At 50.6% G+C, this 21,409-nt stretch overlaps 1 long non-coding RNA gene across 1 annotated transcript in view; it reads left to right on the forward strand.

The window, feature by feature from the left end:
* LOC146786110 (uncharacterized) overlaps positions 1-21,409 on the forward strand; it is a 225,230-nt gene that overhangs the window by 195,647 nt on the left and 8,174 nt on the right. Inside the window, exon 3 of the long non-coding RNA XR_014970852.1 lies at positions 12,649-12,711. This is a non-coding gene — a long non-coding RNA (uncharacterized LOC146786110). The remainder of the gene's footprint in view (positions 1-12,648; positions 12,712-21,409) is intronic.

Consider the following 21,409-nt stretch of genomic DNA (forward strand, 5'->3'; position numbering starts at 1 on the left):
TGATCGTATTTGTGATAGAAGTCCGGATGGTCTCATCAGAAGTATATGAAACTTGGAAAATTGCATGGTTCTTTGTGTGGATCAAGCGGAGTTGAGTTGACAGAAGACAAATGATGACAAGTTGTGAAAGAATGGACAAATTTAGTAGCATGAATTAGCGAATCACGCTGTGCGCCTGGCTTGGGGCGTAAATGACACTCCAATTATATTCTTTGATGTATTACCAGTGCCACCAGGGCAAGGCACTATGCCAGTTCACGCACGCACTCTTGGAGGATTACTGGATAATATTGGAATCAGGACTAAACAGATGGTGTGCATCCCATTATTCACGTATCATGTTCCATATAACCTCCCACAGTAAGACCTTGTTATCATTGAGTCCTTGTTATTATCCAGTGTCCTGCAGGGATAAGGCCGAGTCCAGGATGTTTTCAGGAACCACTTCTTCTGTCAGGATTAGCATTGCTGGGACAGCGTCCGAGCATGATCCCCGCTCCATCGCCTGAGGAGAGGAGAGACGCATAGTCTCCACTTGCATAGTTCCATCATCCCACACCGTGATCCTCTGTTGGCCTGGCAAGTCACTGTCCGCTGATCGGTTCCTGCGTTGGCTGCCTCTAGTCCACCTGGTCGGCCAGGTTCCCCACCCCTTCCGGTTGTCTCGCCGCTCCCGGGGAGGGAAGAGCATCCCCCCAGATCTCCAACTACTCACAGGCCTCGTCTGGGGTTTCGACAAAGTGAGCCTTCCCCTGCGTCATCACCTTTAACTTGGCGATGTAAAGTAGGACGTATTGCAGGTGTAATTCCCGGAGCTTCTGCTTCACTCCCAGGAAGGTTTTTCTTTGCTCCTGGACCTGTCTGGAGTAATCAGAGTAGATGTCTATTTTGCTGTTTTTATAGCATAGGACCGGCACCTCCCTCACTGCTTGCAGTATACAGTCTCTGTTCTGATTGTTTAAGATTTTCACGATTATTGCCCTGGGGAAGACCCCGGAGGCGGGGGCGTGGGGGGGAGGCGGGGTTAAGGCTTGGTGTGCCCTCTCCACCACAAACATGTCTGAGAGGCTCCTGGGACAGGGCTTGGTGTTGATCCAACATTCCAGGAAGATTTCAACCTTGCCCTCCTCGGCAGGTGCAGGAATCCCCCAGGACTCGGATATTGCTACGGCGTGCGCGGCCCTCCACAGCCCTACGCTCCAACTCTCCTGTGGTTTTGGTAAACTGTGTCACTTGCTGCTTTAAAGAGGCCACCTCTCCTCTTAGATGCACTATGCCCCCCTCCGCTGTGGACACTTTATCTGCCACTTACGTAGGTCGGCTCTCAGCAAATTCACTTCTATCGATACTGTTTTTATTTGCTGCTCCAGAGCGGTCTGGGAGCCCTGGATGGCCGCCAGAATCTCTGCGCGAGAGGGCTCACCAGCATGGTCACTCTCTCCATCAGGGCCTGTCTGTCTGGTGATGTGGGGAAGGCGCTGGGTAGTATATTGTGTTATCGTGTTAGGAACGGAGGAGCGAGCCGGCTTATCTTTGCCCATCTTTCTAGTTATGAAGTACCTCTGCCCAGGTTGGTGGCTGGTCGCAGCGGGTGGTCCCGGCCTGCAAGTCCTCGCAGATACTCTTTCGCCAAGGCAGGGTCACCAGCGCCCACTGTCTGGAGGCCGGGAGGGTGGCAGTCTGCGCACTCCCCACATGGCCAGGACACCCCGGTAATCCGAAGAAAGCGAGGGGCCATCCAGGAATCCCTACCTGTGGCACTCTATGCAACACCCTGCCCCGTGCACCAGCTCGGTTCACTCAGTCCAGCCTCAACGGCCCATGCAGTTCAGAAGTGGGGTCAGAAGAGAATGCCAGGCACTGGGGAGCACAAGCGGAGGGGTCCCTGCAGGCAGATGACCCAGAGAGACTCACATTCTCCCCCAGGAGGCGTGGCTGCTGCGGTTGTGGGGGGGCAAGTAGTTCATGATGAGCTGGTTGCTCAGCTTCTCCCCCCTCTCCCATCACACCCACCTCTGCACTGTTCTCGCAGGTGTCGCCACTCTCCAGAGACAGGGCCTCCACCGGCGAACAGAGGCCTCTCAATCTCGCAGGTGGGCACCGCTGGCTTCCCGTCTTTCATGCAGGCCCGCATCGACTCAGGCCTCCCCAGAGGCCGGTCCGCGCCCCTTTCGTCAACACGGAGGGCCCCCAGGAGCAGCGCCGCCAGGAGTGCCAGGACAGTCGATTAGGACCGCCGATTGGTACCACTCCGTGCAGGCACTCAGTGGACCTCGTCGTGCCAACACCAAACAAGTTTTCAGGCTCTCGTCTGGGGCATGCATTAAAAGAGTCGACATCCAGACTTACCAGAAAATCAGTTTCTATATCGAATTCAATATCTGGTAATAGTCTCAGGATATATTTCGTCTCCTGCAAATAGGTGGGCCTCTCTCTGACCAATGGTCGTAAAAAATGATCAATGAAACTGGATAGGGGCTCTAACAGAGACCCTATCCCTGAAATGATGGGACATCCAGGAGGCGGTCTTAGGGCCTAATGAATTTGACAATACATAGAAATAAGGCATTACCGGATGGTGAGGAATCAAAAAACATGCTTCTTGTGATGTTATCCATCCTTCTGTTTTAGCCTCTTCTACTAAAGTCCCCATTTCCTTCATGAGCCTAGGTGTAGGATCTACAGCTAGTGGACAATACGATTTTCTGTCATTGAGCTGTCTGAGACATTCATTGCGGTACGTGTCTGTATCTAAGACCACATTAGCTCCGCCTTTGTCAGCTGGTTTTATTGTTATTGAGGTCTCTTTCGTTAATGTATACAAGGCTTGTTTCTCCACTGTTGGTAAATTTTGATAAGTAGTACTTCGGCTAGCACAAAGTGCCGTGATGTCATGAGTTACTGCTTTCTCCAAAACCTGGTCCGGTACCAGATGTGTTGGTCAGAGAGATGCCCACCTATTTGCAGGATACAAAAGATATCCTGAGACTATTACCAGATATTGAATTCAATATAGAAACTGATTTTCTGCTAAGTCTGGATGTCGAATCTTTATACACCTGTATACCACAAGAAGAAACCTTGGAAGCAGTAAGATGTCTATTGGCTGCAAGAGATCTAGACACCATCACGCCAGTGCACTTCATGATGGACTGAAAACTTTTTCAAATTTGAAGACACGATTTATCTTCAAACCTCAGGTACATCAATGGGCAGCATTTTTTCACCCAGCTTGGCGAATCTGTATGTCCATTTGTTTGAGCAGGAATGTATCTTTGACCACAGCAATCCTTTCCGTCATCGGATTTTGCTGTGGAAAAGATACATAGATGATATCTTTGTTATCTGGTGAGGCACAGCGGTTATGATATTAGAGTTCCACACAAACACACACAATCGTTATTTGAATTTAACTATTGCGTACAACAAAGTAAGTCTGCCATTTCTTGACATCTCTATCTGCCCTTCTCAAGGGAGACTAGGTAGTGATCTATATCATATGCCAATGGCAAAAATCTCACTGTTCACCTTTGAGAGACACCATCCCAAAGCTCTTCGGGAACATTTGCCAGTAGGGAAATTCCTGCGCATTCAAGGAATTGTTCAGATTTGGGTAAGTTCAATCTTCATGCAAACGCTTTGTCTGAATAACTGAAAACCCGCCAATACCACCTAAAGATTGGTAAAACAAGCTTGGAAACGAGCCGCTAACAACAATCGAGATGCTCTTCTTGAACCACAGATTGAAAAGCCTCCTCTTACTAGACTTACCTTTGTCAACACGTTCAGTACTCTTTCCAACAGAGTACAAAAAAGTGTACGCAGACATTGGAAGCTTCTCAATATAGGCAATGAAAGCATTCCAGCACCTCTTTATTCCTTTAAAAAGAGGATCCAGTCTCCGGACAGTCTGGTCCATACAAGGCCAAGGAACACACCTTCCGGTACGGTTAGTAACTTATGGGACATGCCTGCGGTACAAGGACATTTTCCATGCGGGTCTTGCACCGCTTGTCCCCAAACACAACAAACTAAAACAATAGACATTGGGACCAGTAAACCGTGGGTTCTTAAGAAACACACTAACTGTAACACCAAAAAGGTTATCTACTTGATCACGTGCCAGTGTTCGCTAAAGTATGTACGAATGACGACACGCAAGGTTAAACTGCGTATAAATGAACACAAAAGCACCATCAGGTGCAATAAGCAGGCTACAAGACTCACAAATCATTTTTTGACACAAAAACACAAGGCAGAGGAATGGAGATGGACGGTCTTAGAACAGCCATGCATACCATCCCATGTAAGTGACATTACTAGGTTACTCTTTATTAAAGAACAGAAATGGATTTTCAAACTTAAGAGCGACAGCCAGGGTTTGAACGACAAAATACCGTGGGTGACTTTGTGAGGCACGATGGTGACTACCATCAGGAATATGATAAGAATATGAGGAGTTCATTATTCATTTCTCATACATGAATCATTTGGATTGAAAGCGTTACACTAATACTACAATTTGTTTTTGGAGTATAATCGTCTTTTAATTATTGACACTGTGACATGGTTTTGTAAACCATTTAAATAAGGTTACTGGTTTTCTCATAATATATACTTCATACAAATAACACGTATTTTTGTATCTATTTTTGTATCCATCATGCACAAGGCTCAGCTGTTCAATTCCGCTACTAGCGTGTTTTTTTTTTAAAGAAACCTTTATTTACACAATAAAATACAGACAAGGGCCTACAACCTCCAAGGCCGGCCGCTACAGAGCCCGAGGGCCCGCAATGCAACGCCACACATTCAAATAATCCAGAGGCGAAGCTCCCGGCAGTTCGTGAGCATATGCAACAGGCCGTGTCCATAGGTCAAGAGCAATCGGATAAAACAGTTTCATTTTTTATGAAATACAAAACACACTCAAGGCAATGAGAGTCCAGAATAGCAGCGTGCGCTTCCCAGGACGGGGGACAACGTACAGTATCCGAAGCAGTTCTTGACAGGAAGTGGAAGTGGGGCGCAGTGGGAAGACAAAACATGGAACACACCTCACACAATCCCGCAGAATGTGTGGCTAGGGGGACATAGCAATATCAACCTCTAACGGCAGAGGCAGGGTGCAAATATGTCCACGATATAAATTCCATGGACCCCATACCTTATTCCATTTCCCGGGCTTGCCTCTCGCCACATACACCGTCTTTTCCCTGAACATACACCAGTCCATATTCTCCTTCCATACTGCAGTCGTGGGCGGCCTCGGGGAGCCCCACAGCTGTGCAATATTACGCTTAGCCACCATGTACCCCAAAGTCACCCACTGCGTCTGTGCCACATTATAGTCATTCGGTTCCCAGACATTCAACAAACACCTCCTAGCCTCTGGCAACAGAGCAACGTGCGTGACCTCCTCCATTACGGCGTGGATGCCGTTCCAGAATCGCACAACCTCCGGACATTCCCATAGGATATGAAGAAAGGTACCCGACAAGCCACATCCACGCTTACACATTCCATCCCCCGAGTAACCCATACGTAGCAAACCGGGCCCCGTAACATACACTCTATGGAGGATCTTCAGCTGTACAAATCGTAAGCGGGCCGGGATCGCCACCTCTTTCGGGGAGGCCACCGCCGATACCCAGTCCTCATCGTCCAGTTCCAAGCAGTCGCCCGTCCATGCCTCCCGCAGACGGGTCAGCAAGTCCGCGTGATCGTTGATAAGTTTTTTGTAAATAAGAGAAATAGTGCTGTCGGGCACATAGCCATCCAACACTCTATCCTCCAGCGGGGAATATTCGGGGATAGCAGCAGCGTCCGGAAAGACCGAACACAGCGCACGGTAGACCTGTGCATACCGGAAGTACTCTCTATCATTTAATTTGTATTCGGTTTTGAGCATTTCAAACGTTTTGAAAGACCCCTTCGCCCAAAGATCACCTACCTTACATATACCAATCATATCCCATTTCTCGAAGCCTTTCGTTTTCCACAGACAACCCAGACGCCCGGAGGCATACAACGGCGTCGCCTGAGTCAGGCGATCCCTCCATCCCATCGCAGCACTCGCCGCATGCCACACACGTACCGCAACCTGCGTGGGTCCCGTCAACCGTGCATCCGGGGTCACCGAATACAGCGCCCTATTTTAATCCCCACCCGGGAGTAGTAATTTATCCATCTCGAAGGCCGGATTCAAAGCAGGACCGTATATCCCATGGTTCACCGCCGCCAGTTGAGACGCCCAATAGTATCGTTTAATATCGGGGAGGGCGACCCCCCCCCCATCGTACCAAGGGAGCGTCAACTTGGCGAGAGCGATCCGCGGCCGCCCGTCCCAAAACAGTTGGCGCTGAAGACCCTCCACCTCACGGAAATAACGGGCTGGGACGACGTCCTGAGTATTTTGCAAAGCATACAGGAATCGAGGCAGCGACATCATTTTAAACAACGCCGCCCGTCCGAGCGGCGAGAGCGGAAGTAGTCGCCACCTCGCGACGTCAGCCTTCAATCGCTGGAGGGGAGGGAGAAGGTTTCGCTCATAGCGGACCGCGGGATCCAGAGAGATAAAAATTCCTAAATATGTGAACCCCCGTGTAGCAATCTGGACAGGGCAGTCCCGCGGCAGGAGGGGGGGCCTCGCCCGAGAGGACATAAACACACGACTTGGCCCAGTTGATAACCAGGCCAGAGTTACGACCAAAGGAATTCAATACGTCTACCAATACAATTAGCGACTGTCGAGGAGAGGTGAGATACAGAAGGATGTCATCCGCGTAGAGGGAGACACGGTCCTCAAACTCCGGCGTCCATCTAATGCCCCGCAGCGACAGCTCCCAACGCAACCAGGCGGCTAGAGGCTCTAAAGAGAGTGCAAAGAGAAGGGGTGACAATGGACAACCCTGCCGCGTACCTCTCCCCAGCTCGAGGGAAGCCGAGACCCTGCCATTCACCACAAACTGTGCCAATGGATCAGCGTATAGCAATTTTACCCAACCAATGAACTCAGGGCCGAACCCGAATTTCGCCAACACGGCCCAAATATACGGCCACTCCAAAGTGTTGAACGCCATAGTAGCATCTAAAGATGCCAAGATAGCCGGCTCACATATAAACTCCACTCTAGCAAGCACGCCGTGCAACCGCCGCAAATTCAGGGCGGTATTCCGATGAGGTATAAAACCGGACTGATCCTGATGAATCAAGTCGCCCACGACCCGAACCAGCCGATTAGCCAATACCTTAGCCAGAATTTTGGGTTCTGCGTTCAACAGCGAAATGGGCCTATAGGAGGCGCAGAGATCTCGCGGCTTCCCCTCTTTGTGTATCACGACTATAGTGGCGAGGCGTTGGTCAGGGGGGAGGAAGCCCACCGCACGTGCCGCGAAAAACATGTCCCGGAGATATGGCGCTATCTTATCGGGGCACAACTTATATAGTTCAATGGGAAGACCATTAGGACCCACGGCCTTACCAGAAGCGATCGAGCGAATGGCCAAAGCAATCTCATCCGATGACAACTTCGCCTCCATCAATAGTGCATCAGCCTCCGATAGGGTTGGCAATGCGATGTCTCTAAGCAACAGATGAGAATCCTCCTCCGAACACACAGAAACCGGAGAGTATACCCCGCGGAAATAATCCGCGAAGCAATCAACAATCTCCACAGGGTCAGTCACACGCACTCCATCCATTCTCTCCACAACGGGCACCACCCTGCTCGCTCTCTCCTTCTTATCCAACCAAGCAATCAACTTTCCGGCCTTATCCCCAACGTCATACAGTCGTCCTTGCTGCTCTCTACTCATCTCTTTAGCGGCATCCGTGACTAGCGCTCTGTAATCTGATTGTTTGAGGCTGAGAACGTGCAATTTCTCATCAGTGATACCCCGCTCTAAGTCCTCCTCCATTTCAGCTATTTCAGTTTCCAGGCGAACCACCTCTGCCCTCCCGCACCTCTTAGTATAGGAGATAAGTTACAGGGCCTGCCCCCTGACCACCACTTTATAACCCTCCCATAGGGAGACAGCCGACGACACCGACCCCTCATTATCATTAAAGTAGTGATCGGTGGACTTGACCAGTTCCGCGCGGATCTTAGGGTTACGTAAATACCAGGGGTTAATAGGCGCTACTCTCCCCTCTGCCCCAGGGACAACCTTCAATTGCAACCATATAGGGGAATGGTCAGAAATACCTCGGGCCAAATGACGCACCTCCCCAATCATCCCAGCTTGGATCGCCGGCATAAGCATGTAATCAAGTCTCGAGAGACTCCCATGTGCCCCCGAGTGAAAGGTATATTGCGCCTGTCCCGGGTGCATCAATCTCCAGCAATCTACAAGTCCCAAAGTGTCCAGAAAGCCACCCAACCAGGCCTGCGCCCTAGGGAGATCCCTGGGGGGGCGACGGTCCTCCAACCTGGATACAACAGCGTTAAAATCACCCCCCAACACCAGAACCCCCCCAGGGAGTCCCAGGACCAGACGCTCCAAATCAGCAAAAGTAGCCGTCTGTAATCCCGGAGGCACATAAACAGCAACAAGCGAAACAGTCCTACCCTCCCATCTCCCCACCAGTGCCACATAGCGCCCCCTATAATCGTAAAGCACCTCGTCCACCTCCAAGGGGAGAGAGGCCCTAACCAAAATGCCCACTCCCCTTGAGCCAGAAGTGAAACCAGAGTGAGCGGCAAGGCGATAGCCCCTCCTATTTAGGGCATGGAAGGAGTTCCCAATCAGATGTGTCTCCTGCAGGAAAACAATGTCGGGTGAAATCCGTTTAAAAAACTGCAACACCACCCCGCGCTTAATCCTGTCCCCCAATCCATTCACATTCCACGAAAGGATTTTCAATCCCCTACCCCCCACCCCACTCCCGTGCATGATACCCACATCCCGGAAAGCACAACCCAGACAAATCAGCAGAGAACTTCACATTGCCTTGCGAAACAAACAAACAGTCCCCAACACCCCCCCTCCCCCACAATCCCCCAACCACAACTCCCCCCTCCCTGCACCCCTGCTTGAGCCCAGACAGCCCCCCCAACTCGCAGTGTGCCTGTCGCCCTAACATATACCACAAAAAGAACCCCAGAAGGAGGAAAGGGCCCCAATAAGCTCCCCACAACCTCCAAGCATTTGAGGGGCATAGTGCACCAAACTATAGTCCAGTTGAGCCAAGGTACAAAACGTCACCAGTCTAGTCCATCACCAGGAACCAAGTTCTAGTCCTGCTCCATCAACCCCTCTCCGCTCTCCGCCATCCGACCGTCCCGATCCTGTCCCCGAGGCGCTACTAGCGTTTTTAATTTGAAATAAATCAGAATCCTTCCTAGTGCTTTACTCGCTTTTGGAACAATATTAGTAGAGTCAGTCTAGTATTAAATATAAGACTCTGCTGGTTCTTACCCTGAACAAAATGTTTTCCAACTTTGGTTCTTACGCAGTATATCGGTTCTTTTTAACCAATACATTCTGTTCAGCACTTCCATTACGATGTATAGACTACATTTCCCTTGAGGCGCTTGTACGTGATTGTCTTGCGTGTAGTTCTTTGCGCCGCTGACGTCACGCACATGCGTCTATGAGGTTTGATGGCGGAAACATAAAGCGAACAGCAATTAGGATAGTGTGCGGCCAGATCTTATTTAAACAATCACTACGGTCCGTGGGTCACCTTCCCTTCCGGCTTGGGTCCAGCCAGAGGTACCGACGGACAGGTAAGACACGGCTTCGCTTCCGTAGTTTTTTCATTTTCATTCTTTAATCTCCATTTCGCCTCCAGCTACACTAGAAGCAAAGGTAAGCGCGAGTTCGGCTTTCAATCTCAGTCTATTTCATTTCCTAACTCGATGTGCATACTACCCTTCTGCTGCAAGATTTGGCGTTTGTACTATTTGTCAGAAAGTACTCACTCTTCCTGCGAAGGAGATTTTGCTAGATATATTCTCATAAAAGGCATTTGAAAAACGGGGGCACTATTGTAATTTTAATCCTTTTGTGACAGCGACATTTAGGCTTTTTCGTTGATAAAAGGAGTGAGGACAAAAGGCTGATGTATAAGTATCTTCAAAGCAAGAGCCATTTTTTTTCAATGAATATTACGATTTGTGAGGCTGCCTAAACATAAGTTGCCTTATCAGAATAGTAATTTTTTCAGCATCTTGCAGATTAACATTGTGACTTCAATCATCCAACACAGTACCTAGGTGTAAGAAAGTGGGTTTCTGTTGCAGTAACCCCCCCTTTTATTTTTTTGCCTAATAGCTGATGCACTTTTCCTTGTTGTGCCCTGGGCTCCTGCCAATCAGGTGCCCAGGGCCTGTGTTCCTTCCCTAAAAACTGCCAAAACCCAAATTGGCAAACCCTGGCCACATGTCAGCCCCTGGTAAATGGTACCCTAGGTACCCAGGGCCTTGTGACCAGGGAAGGCCTCTAAGGGCTGCAGCACTCATTGTGCCACCCTTAGAGGCCCTGTACCCTAACACACACACACACTGCTCTTGCAGGCTGAGTGTCTGGATACAAGACAAAACAGAGAGTCGACATGGCACACATCCCTGTGTGCCATGCCCACAATCTACACTGCCCTGGCATACATCAGCCACCCCTCTAGCTGGGTGCCCTATGCCAGTGGTGTGGGCACAGAGGCAGGAGCCCTGTGCCCCTACAGTACCCAGGTCCATTCCTGGGTCCTGTAAGTGCAGTGCTGCCAGCTAAGAGTATATGGTGCTGGGAGCTTGTCAAACACGAACTCCACAGCACCATAATGGCAGCACTGAAGACTGAGAAGTTGGGTATCAAACTGCTCAGCACATTAAACCCACACTGATGCCAGTGTGTGATTTAATGTACAAAGCACCACAGAGGGCATCTTAGAGAGACCCCCTGAAACCTAAACCTACAATCCACGTCTGTTCTGAGGCTGCCTAGGCTGCCACACAAAAGACATGTTGCTGGACCCCTGGGTAGGAGAGCCCCTGCTCTCCTGGGTCTGCAACAATGCACATCCTGGGCGAGGTGCTAAATCTCCTCCCCCAGGATGGGCAGGGGGAAGCTTCAAAGGCATTCCGCCTCTGTGAGCTTCCCCAGGCTACTGCAACCCCCCCACTCTGGCGGGAAGCTTGGACGGAAACCCCAAATAAGGACAGGGGATGTGCCAGCCTGCCAACCCTAGGTGAAGCACATCTCCGGGCTCTCGCCATCTTGAAGATGGGAAGCCCTGCCCAATCAGGACTAGGCTCCTGCCCCCCTCCCATAGGAGAGAGGCAGGATAGGGGATGTACCCACCCCAGGACAGGGACCCATTGGCCCCTGCCCTTTACCTACCTGTAACGCCCCTAAAGCTTGCCAGTCAGCAGCCATCAACCAAGGCCCCCCTATCCCTCATAGGATAACATTGGGCCTAACTCTCTCTGCACCCGGCCGCCCTAGAGCCGCTGAGGGTGAACCATCTGTACCTACCTGACCCTGGGGGACCCCTGAGTCTATGCCCAGAACCTCAACTCTGCCAGTCGAGTACTTACCCTTAAACCGCAACTCTATCCCTCGTAGGGTAACATTGACTGGCTTTTTCCTGAAATTTCTTCTAAGTGTGGACTTTTCAAATCTTAAATTCACCAAAAATCAGCCGAGTAACGAAATTACTCACCTGCTCTTAGGTGAGCTCCCAGTGCTGGATCTTGGTGCCCAGCACTGCCTCTGAAAAATACTTACAACTGTACTTACCCTTAACTCAATTTTCTTCCATAGGAAACCATTGACTGTTTTTCTGTGAAATTTCTTCTAAGTGTCGATTTCTGCAATCTTTAAATATTCTTCAAAAATCGTATAATATCTGAAAACGTAATTACTTACCTGTTTTGGATAAAGGTCCCAGTACTGAGTCTAGGCACCCAGTACTGGATTACAAAAGTAACGAGAACATACTGTACCTGTAACCTGAATTTTCTTCTATAGGGAATCATTGAATGTTTTCTTTGAAATATTTTCAAAGTGTCAACTTTTAAAATAGCTAAATATTGTTTAAAAATCATTACAGTAATTAAGTCGACTTTCATCACTTGATTCTGAGTACTGACCCAGGACTGAATCTAGGATCCAGTCATGGAATTCCAAAAGTAATCCTAAAAGAAATCTGTGGCAAATAACATGAAACTTCCATTGAACTCAATGCATTATTGTGTTTAAAATAGTGTTGCCTATTGCAACCACTTGTAACTGTTTACAAAAGTCAATTAAATCTTGCAAAAGAATTTATAGAAAGCATCTCATTCTGAGAAAGTATATTTTAATTCCAATTGTTGGTTCGAAAATTAAACAAGCTGACTGAGTGTGTACAACAAATGCTTTACACTGTCCTCTGATACTGCCTTACTGCTCGACCAAGCTACCACTTTAGAGAGTAAGGTTATATCTAACTTTAGCCTCTGCCAAACCTCTGGGGGCTGTGGACTCTGTACACCCTGTACCTATTTGGGAACAGTATATACAGAGCCACTTTCTCACACTAGGTGTTTCTTGTGAATTAGCTTTGGTAATCACACTGTAGGGTGGATATTTAATGTATTTAGGTAACCATAATTTTAGAGTACGTTGAGACTCTAATTGGGTTGTTATGTTTATACCTTACATATAGAGCGGTGCCTCCTATCCTGAGCGGATGCCAGGTGAGGTGAGGAGCACACCCGCATAAAGCCGGGTAAGTGCATGAATTTGTATTATGAAAATGTTTTGATAATTTATACCAGTGGATAAATGATGTATGGATGCAGTATCAGATATAACTAAGGCATTGCCGAGATTAAGTTGCTCTCTTACAACAACAGTACTGAGAACGGTTTTTAGGAGGTTTTATTTTCCTGTCTTTCTTGCAGGATTGCATCTAACACTCCTGTTACAGTTATTCCAATTTAATACGCACAGGAGCAAGACAGGTTGTATCTATCCAACCAGTTTTTTCTGTTAGCTACCTTATTTGTTTTTGCACATAAGCACACGTTTTGCAGTAGCGTTCCCTTTTTAAAAAAAATAACTATTTATTGGTTTCAAGCAGGGAAACTGACATTTGAACAGACCCATCACTGCCCATTCGTAGCCCAACAGACCCCATAACTTATTTTAGGCGACGTATCCCAAGCGCACGTAACTGAAGGTGGTGACTAATGGCCATGCGAAAAAGGGGAATGTCCAGCATTAGGCCCGAAATTTATAACATACTTTAAAAGGGCAGTACTTAATTCGCCCACTACTTTCCCCCTCTCTCCCTCCCTCCCTACCCCAACTCCCCCCCCTCCCTCCCCAGTACCGGTGTGCTGCTGCTCCCTGTGAGCAAGAAGATGAAGTATCCCCTAATATGTATCCTTAGAGCGTGAGGCGTCAGTAAGTCTGAGTAAGCGGAGGTATTTGGGGCATGTGACTTCATTAAATTCATGTACCAGCAATGCCAGGATGGGGTGCCAGATAGTACAGAAGGTATCTGATGAGTGGGTCAGGTTAGCGTGTATTCGTTCCATCCGATAATGTACCACAGTTACTGTAACCACCCAGTGTGCGTCGGGCGAGTTTGCGTGCCCCATAGCGATTAGATGTGATGTACTGCTGCGCCCATTGCTAGCCCCAATTGTTTCCCCCGAATGGATTTCAATGGGAAGGTGAGTGCATTAGGCAACCCTAGAAGAGTATAGACCGGGAAGCGGGGTATTTCCGTGTCAAAGTAAGTGTCTATATCATTAAGGATGCTGCCCAGTAACCTGTCACTTCCCTACAATCCCAGAGGATGTGCGTCAATGTGCCCTCCTCATCACAGCCCCTCCAACAGGTGGGGCTTCGATCTGGGTTAATTTTATTAAGTCGGGCCAGAGTCAGGTGCCAGGAAAGGGCAACTTTAACCGCCGTTTCCCTGCTTGCTGTGTTCCTGGCAGTATGGTTTGCCCTGTAGTAGATCTGTTGCCATTCCTTTAACGAAAGGCTCCTGCCTAACTCGGTCTCCCACCGTCGCCGCCCAGCCGAACGCTCCAGGGGGGCCGGGGGACGCAACAGAAGGTATAGTTCAGAAATCAAATGGCGGTCAGAGTGCTTCGATAAAACCCACTTCTCACAGGTCGTCTACTAACTAGAGGGCGCTTGTCAGGATGAAGTAACCAATGGCGAAGTTAGAAGTATTGAAATCTTTTGGAGTTTTAATGCCGTGCCAGTTAGTCAACTCAGCGTATGGGAGGAACCCGTTAATATCAAATAGGTATCCTGCAGATTTACAGGCCGAGACTCGCCATTCCGGAAACGCCCGCATGTCAAGTCCCAGAGGGAAGTCCGGGTTGTTGAATAAGGGCAGGAGTGGCGAGGGGAAGGATGTAAGGTGCCGCTGGGTCGCCACCGCATCCCACACCCGTACTACTGAGCGCGTGATGGGAGATCTATTGAGATACTTTGGTCTAACCGAAGGTTTCAGGAATGGTATCTTCCACAAGGAGAGACCTGCCATCGCTCTGTCTTGGAACAGCCATCTTTTCTCTGACTCAGGTCTACTCCTTTCTACGAGATAGCAAAGTTGCGTCGCTCTGTAGTAGGTCAGTAGGTGAGGAATCCCCAAACCCCCTTCGTCCGGGGAGCGGTAGGCAATGTCTATACGTACCCTCGGGCGCTTCTCTGCCCAGATAAAATGGTGTAGCTCTTGTTGCAATGAGTGAATATAACACATGGGGGATCCAACCGGGATAGTCTGAAATATGTATAGTATTTTAGGCAAGATGGACATTTTAACCGCTGCCACGCGGCCTAACAGCGACAGGGGGTGAGTCTGCCATTTGCGAAGATAGAGTGATTTGGGAGTGGAGGATGGAATTTCGAGCAATTGTTTGGTCAGTGGATGGGGTCAGAGTTATCCCCAAGTAGGGGATTTCAGATTGGGGTCGCAATTCCCCGAACCCTACAACTGTGCCCTCAGAAGCATTCTCGTTGAGGCCCAGTGGCAGCAGCATGGATTTCCCCACGTTGACTTTAAAACCCGAGACTTTACCAAAGTCAGTCAGCTCCTGTAAGAACGCTGGGACAGAGCGGCTGGGAGTATCAAGAGTCGCCAAGATGTCGTCCGCATATAAATTAACAGTGTGGCGTTCCCCCCGGAAGGGAATACCAGAGATGTTGGAGTTGTCCCTAATCCATTGTGCTAGGGCTTTGATATATAACGCAAAGAGCAGAGGTGAAAGAGGACACCCCTGTCTTGTGCCACACCTGATGTCAAACGGCCGGGATCTGATCCCATGGACACGGATCATCGCTGTGGGCTGGTCATAGTGGCTCACGACCCAGGCCCTAAAACGACCCCCTATGCCAAAGTGCGCTAGCGTTTTATCCCCCCAAAAAAAAAAACAGTCCACCCTGTCAAACGCTTTCTCAGCGTCGACTGAAAGTAAGACGGCATCCAGCTCTATAAAGTGGGCCTTGTCTATTAAGTGCATTAACCGTGTGGTATTGTCACTGCTTTGCCTGCTGGGTATGAAACCCGATTGGTCGGGTTCGATAATACCCGGCAAGCGGGGGCCCAGTCTGGCAGCTAAGACACCCATAAATAGCTTTAGGTCAAGATTAAGTAGGGAGATTGGACGGTATGCTGCCCACTGAGTGGGATCCTTCCCAGGTTTGGGAATGACCACTATATTGGCTTCTAGCATATCCTCGAAGGAGTTGAACAGGAGAGTTAAAATCGGGGCAAGGGGCTGGCAGAAGGCTTTGTAAAAACCCGCGAGAACCCATCCGGCCCCAGGGATTTCAGAAGTTTGAGGCGGGATATCACGCCCACGACCTCCTCCACTCTAATTGGAGCGTCCAACGCTGGAGCACCAGATGCATTTAGAGCCGTTACCGCTGCCTGGCCAAGATAAGCCTCCCCCGAGCCGTCGACTGTAGGGTCCCTACTATACAAAGTTGCGTAGAAGTCACAAACGGCTTCTGCGATCTGCTCATCGCCTTCGACCTGCTCACCGGACGAAGTGCTAAGGGCCTCGATTTTGGAGCGTTGAGCCCTGACTTGGAGTTTGCTCGCCAGGAGCTTCCCCATTTTATCACCCCCGATATAGTAGGAGTGTTTAAGTCGTAAGACGGCGTACGCCGCCCTATCAAGGTCCAGGCTAGCCAGTTGGGCCCTGGCTGATTTCAGCTGCCGCCACATTCTCGGAGCCCCGGCACCACTGTGAACTCTTTCGAGTTCTGCCACTTTGACCGCCAACTCCTCCCTCTTCTCTTTGCGGATCTTGTTGTCTGCCGCGGAAATAGCTATTAGTTCCCCTCTCACTACTGCTTTAAGGGCTCCCCATAGTGCCCTCAAGGATACGTCCGGGGAGTCATTAGTCGTCAAGTAGTCAGTGATGCATTTATGCACTTGCTGTGAACCATCGGGACGTTGTAGTAGGGATTCCCGGAGACGCCACCCTTGGACGGTGCAGAGGGCAAAGGTCAAGCGTGACAGTCACGGCATCGTAAAGAGCCACCGGGACAATTTCAACGGTCTGGACCAGTGCGTTGAGGTCGGACGACCCTATAAAGTGATCCAGTCGAGCATACGTTTGATGTGCATGGGAATAAAATGAATATTGCGTGCTGTGGGGGTGAGCCACTCGCCAAAGATCTATCAGCCCCCTACTCTGTAGCCAGTCCCTCCCCACACTTGAGATCGCCCCCCCCCCCCACCACCCCATGGCGCTGACCCGATCGATCTTTACCAGAGTCCATGATTAGGTTGAGGTCGCCCCCAAATAAAATTTGCCGGTCGTGGTGATGAAGGATTTCCGACAGGGAATCTGTGAGAAATGGCTCTTGCCCAGCGTTGGGAGCGGAAGGGATCCCACGGTGACGGGGGTACCCCCCACCCAGAACCTGTAAGCCAGTAACCTCCCCTTTATCTCTGCTATTTTGTCCCCAATGCCGCCATGAAAGTGTCGTGCCAACAGTATGGCCACCCCACCTTTCTTATCTGGCATAGAAGAATAGAACTGGTGAGGAAACGCCCGAGATCTCATTCTATGCCAGTCTTTGGGTAGTAAATGTGTTTCCTGCAACAGGCAAATCGAGGCCCCAGAATTCTCTAAGTAACTCAGAATCGCCCGTCTCTTGATGGGGCTATTCAACCCCTTCACATTGAGAGTGAGGACTTGGGTTGCCATGGGAGATACCATAGTTCGTTGAATGTGTGTCAGCTGGGCAACGACAGTTTGTGCTTATGAGAAGTTGACTCAGTGACTCTGCCATGATCGAGCTCACATTCCGGGATGCAACCTGCCTCTGTAGCCTCCCCTGGGCCGCACACCGGTACCCCCCCTCTCCTCAACTCCCACCCCATCCCTTCCCCTTCCTACCCCCAACGAAACATTTCCAAATACCAAACATAGTCCAATATCCTCAACACGAGCCGAGGACAAACGGAAAGAGAATAGCAGGGTGAACATGGTGTTCGGGCGACCTGGGCTCCCCACTCGCCGCAGCCAGCCACCCCCCCCCCCCGGGTAGCGAAAATGTGATGCTTAGTGTAGTCCCCATTGTGAGATTACAGAGAGTCCGGCCTAGAAGTGTCTCTCATTACCTTTCGGTGGTCATCGTGGCGCGATCCGGCTTCACGGTTGTCATAGGTGATCGACGACTTCCCACTTGCTGCCAGCCATCTCTTGATGATAGTTGTGATGATTTGGGAGAAGAGTCGGGGCTGTGTTGAGTAAGGCCGAGTAAGTCTGATACCTCCTGGAAAGAGCGGAGTTCGATTAAACGAAAGGGATGGCCCCCACGAGTAGGGCACTCCATTGGCTTTCAGGAAGGTTGTCGCGTCCTTGAAAGCTTTCAGCTTCTGAAGGGGGACGGAGGCCAAATCTTGGTAGAGAGCTATGGCTTGCCCCTGATACGCGAGTGGTTGTTTTAGGCGAGCTTCCTTTAAAATACGCTCCTTCAGGGGAAAGTCCGGTAAGAAGGCCAAGATGTCTGGTGGAGCCGGTGCCTTTCTCCCAAGGCCCACCCTATGGGCGCGATCTATGCGGACCTCAAAGTCCTGGCCAACCCCCAGAATGTCCCTAAAGAGGCCCTGGAGGTATTCGGTCACATTTGCCCCTTTAACTTGTAATGGGACACATCTCACGTGGATGTTGTTGCGTCGGGATCTATTTTCAAGGTCCTCCTCGTGAGCCTGCAGGTCGACTTGCTGATCCCTATGTCGAAGGACTTCTTGTTGTAGCTGCTCTACTTCTTCAGATTTAGAGTGTTCGCCGTTCTCTATGGCTGCCACAGGCTCTCCCAACTCGCCCACGTCGCGGTGGATTTCCCGATCCTCCCCCGCCACCTCCTGTTTAAGCACCTGAAAGTCTTCACGTAGGGTGTTAAAAAGAGATTCAAGAAATGCCCTGGTGATAGGCACCTCACCCTCATCCTGTCGAGTGGACTGCGTCGATGATGGGGGGGGGGGGGGTAAAGCTCCCCCTATCTCCAGCTGCTGACCCTTTTGTGAGCATGTCTTTTAAAGAGCGATCCCCCTTTTTCCGCATGTTGGTCATGCTGGTGCCACTAGTGGGATGACTGAGCTGTTGCCTGTTGGTCGTAGCTGGGAGTCCACGTGTGGGATCCGCCAGGGCGCCACCCACAGTCTTCCGGAAAGGTGATGGACCCAAGTCCGCCGTCCCAAAGGCCGCGGTCGATCCTTACAAAAGCGGTCCTTGGCAGCGTCTGGATGACAGAGGGAGGGCTCGAATTGGGTTCTAGCTAGGTCGTGATCAAAGGCCCGGTCGTTGGGAGAGGCGCACCTCAGAGAGAGCTAGGACATGCAGCGCGACGAGGACCTCCCGCGCAAGACTGCGTGTATCCCAGAGGGGTCCGTGGCTGGTCTGTAGAATCCTCCGGCCAACCCCCTAGACCGGGGAGCAAGCCCAGATCCCACAGCCCTCAAGAGCTGTCAGACTTCAGAGCCCCAGTCCAGGAATATCGCTCCTGAGGCCGCGATAGCCGCTATGGAGGTGCAAGCACTGAGGTTCTGTCCAGTCCGGAAGCAGCTGGCCAAAGTCCCACAAAGGCCAAATCTAGATGGCACCGATCGGACTAACCCCTTGTGCACTGTTATCTATGGCCCCGGGTGCGGAAAGTCATAGGCGGGTGGGTCTCAGGCGCCACTCTCTGGGAAGGGCAGTGCGCCCCGCACTACCCTCACGGGGGAACACCCCCAGTGATGCCGGTCTCGTTGGGAGATGCTGCCACCTCTCCCTCACTCGGCACCCGTCCCAACAACCCCAGGTCTGGGAAGCGTAACTGGTGCTCAAAGCAGTATCGGGCAAACCCCACTCCAGGCGTGCCAACCACCACAGCGCAGAAATCACCCACCAGTCGCAGCGGAGTTGTGAAGGGGAGCTGCCGATGGGTCCGAAGCTCTGGGCTGCCCCACTAGTCCGAAGAAGGCGCACGGTGATCCGCCACCTCCACAGCATCAAGGTGCCAATTCCTGGAGGTGGCGCCGCGCCGCAGGACTGCCACAGGTAAGTGAAGGCCGAATGGGACCACTCCAGGCAACCCGAGCACACACCGAGGATGGCAGCGGGGGCAACCCCCGCCGTGAGAGCTGCAGGAGCGGCGGCCCCCGGGGTCCAGAAAAGCAAGGGCCGCTCCAAACACCACGCGCCCGGGGAAGCTCCACTGCAGAATGAATGCCCCAACTACCTCGGCGTCGGCATGCACAGTGTCACTCTCTGGTGGCCAGGCCCTCCTTCCTTCCTTGGCTCTCTAATCCGACGTGTGCCCGGAGGGTCCCGCTCCGTCGCGGCTAGGCCCTGACACCGCACCCTCGATTTTCACGCCGTCGGTCCAGTACACCTCCAGCCTGGCGCAGGTCCGTCCGGAGGATCGCGCTCACCTCTCCGCAGCACCGAAACCGCTCCCCACCTGAAACGCGCTCAGGTGCGCAAACTGCCACTCTGGAGCTGTGCCGGAGACAAAACACCGGGCCAGAGAGGACACCCGCCGCCGTCACCAGCAGTCACCGATCGGGCGCCATTTCGCTGAAGAGCGCCGGACCAGCCACCAAATTAGTGCGTGGAATTTCGCCGTTCGGTGGGCACAGCTGACCCCTCGTCATGAGACCGCTATGCCCCCTTATACTGGTGCATGACTTGCTGCAGAAGTTGGGGGACTGCATGCGCTGAATAACCTGGGGCGAAGGGCCGTGGCGGGGAGCCTTCGTGCTTCACGTCTTGTCAGGTCACCATCTTGGCCACGCCCCCTAGTGTTCCCTTTTTAAAGGTCCTGATGAAAGCCAGGGACATAGTACCCTCAGGCTGAAACATGTAGACCTGCCATCCTATTTGGCCTTCTTACAGTTATTTGTTGGAAACTGAATACGCACTGTTTTTATGTTTGACACTATAAAAATAATTTCAGTATCCTAGTAGTTAATTTTAACACCACCACATTTTTGCACAAACACTTTAGTCATTTGCACTGCAACCTTCACCCACGATCAAACTTTGAGGCAACTCATCTAGGGCTCATTGTAATCTTCATCTTTTACAATTCCCTGAAACATCTGCCAGCTCCCTTCGATAATTGAGAAGGTTGTAGCATACAGATACACTAGGGTTTCTTACCCAGTGGAATCCCAAATGATGAAGCATGCCACTTTAGTGGGTGATGGGATTCTATCCTCACAATAAAGATTCTCTTCTTGAATTCAGTTTGACTGGTTGTTGTTAGAGTTGAACTTACTTTTTTATCTTTTTTCAGACCAACAGTTTTTTCTATTTTTTGATGCTTAGGTTGGGGACTTAATCCTGTTTTGTCTTTAAATATTTTCCCTTGGACCCCCTTTTTGAATGATTTTGTGATAGAAGGAGTCTTGGCACCTCGTCCCAGGACGTGCTTTGTTTCAGGACTCCCGAGAGCGGCAGGCTGTCGACCCAGGGGTCCAGAAACATGTCTGGTGGTAGCAGCTGGCGAGCATTAGGTTGTTTTTCAGGGGGCATGTCTAAGATGCCATCTGAATGCATTTTTCATTAAATCCCACACTGGCATCAGTGTTTGTTTAATGTGCTGAAATGTTTGATACCAAACTTCCCAGTAAGGCCATTAAGGTGCTGTGGAGTTCGTAATGACAAACTCCCAGCACCATATACTCGTAATGGCATTACTGCTCTTACAATGTCTAAGAATCAACTTAAGACACTGTAGGGGTTCAGGGCTCATGCAATTATACCCTCACCACTGGTATAGTGCACCCAGCTAGAGGGGTGGCTTACCTATGCCAGGGCAGTGGGTTGTAGGCATGGCACACACAGATATGTACCATGTCGACTTCATTTTGTTCGGCACCAAAACACGCAGCCTGCAGTGGCAGAGTGAGTGTGTGCGAATGAGTATGTATGTATGTAAAGGGCCTCTAAGGG

The sequence above is a fragment of the Triturus cristatus genome, chromosome 11, assembly GCF_964204655.1.
Source record: "Triturus cristatus chromosome 11, aTriCri1.1, whole genome shotgun sequence".
NCBI classification, from domain to species: Eukaryota; Metazoa; Chordata; class Amphibia; order Caudata; family Salamandridae; genus Triturus; species Triturus cristatus.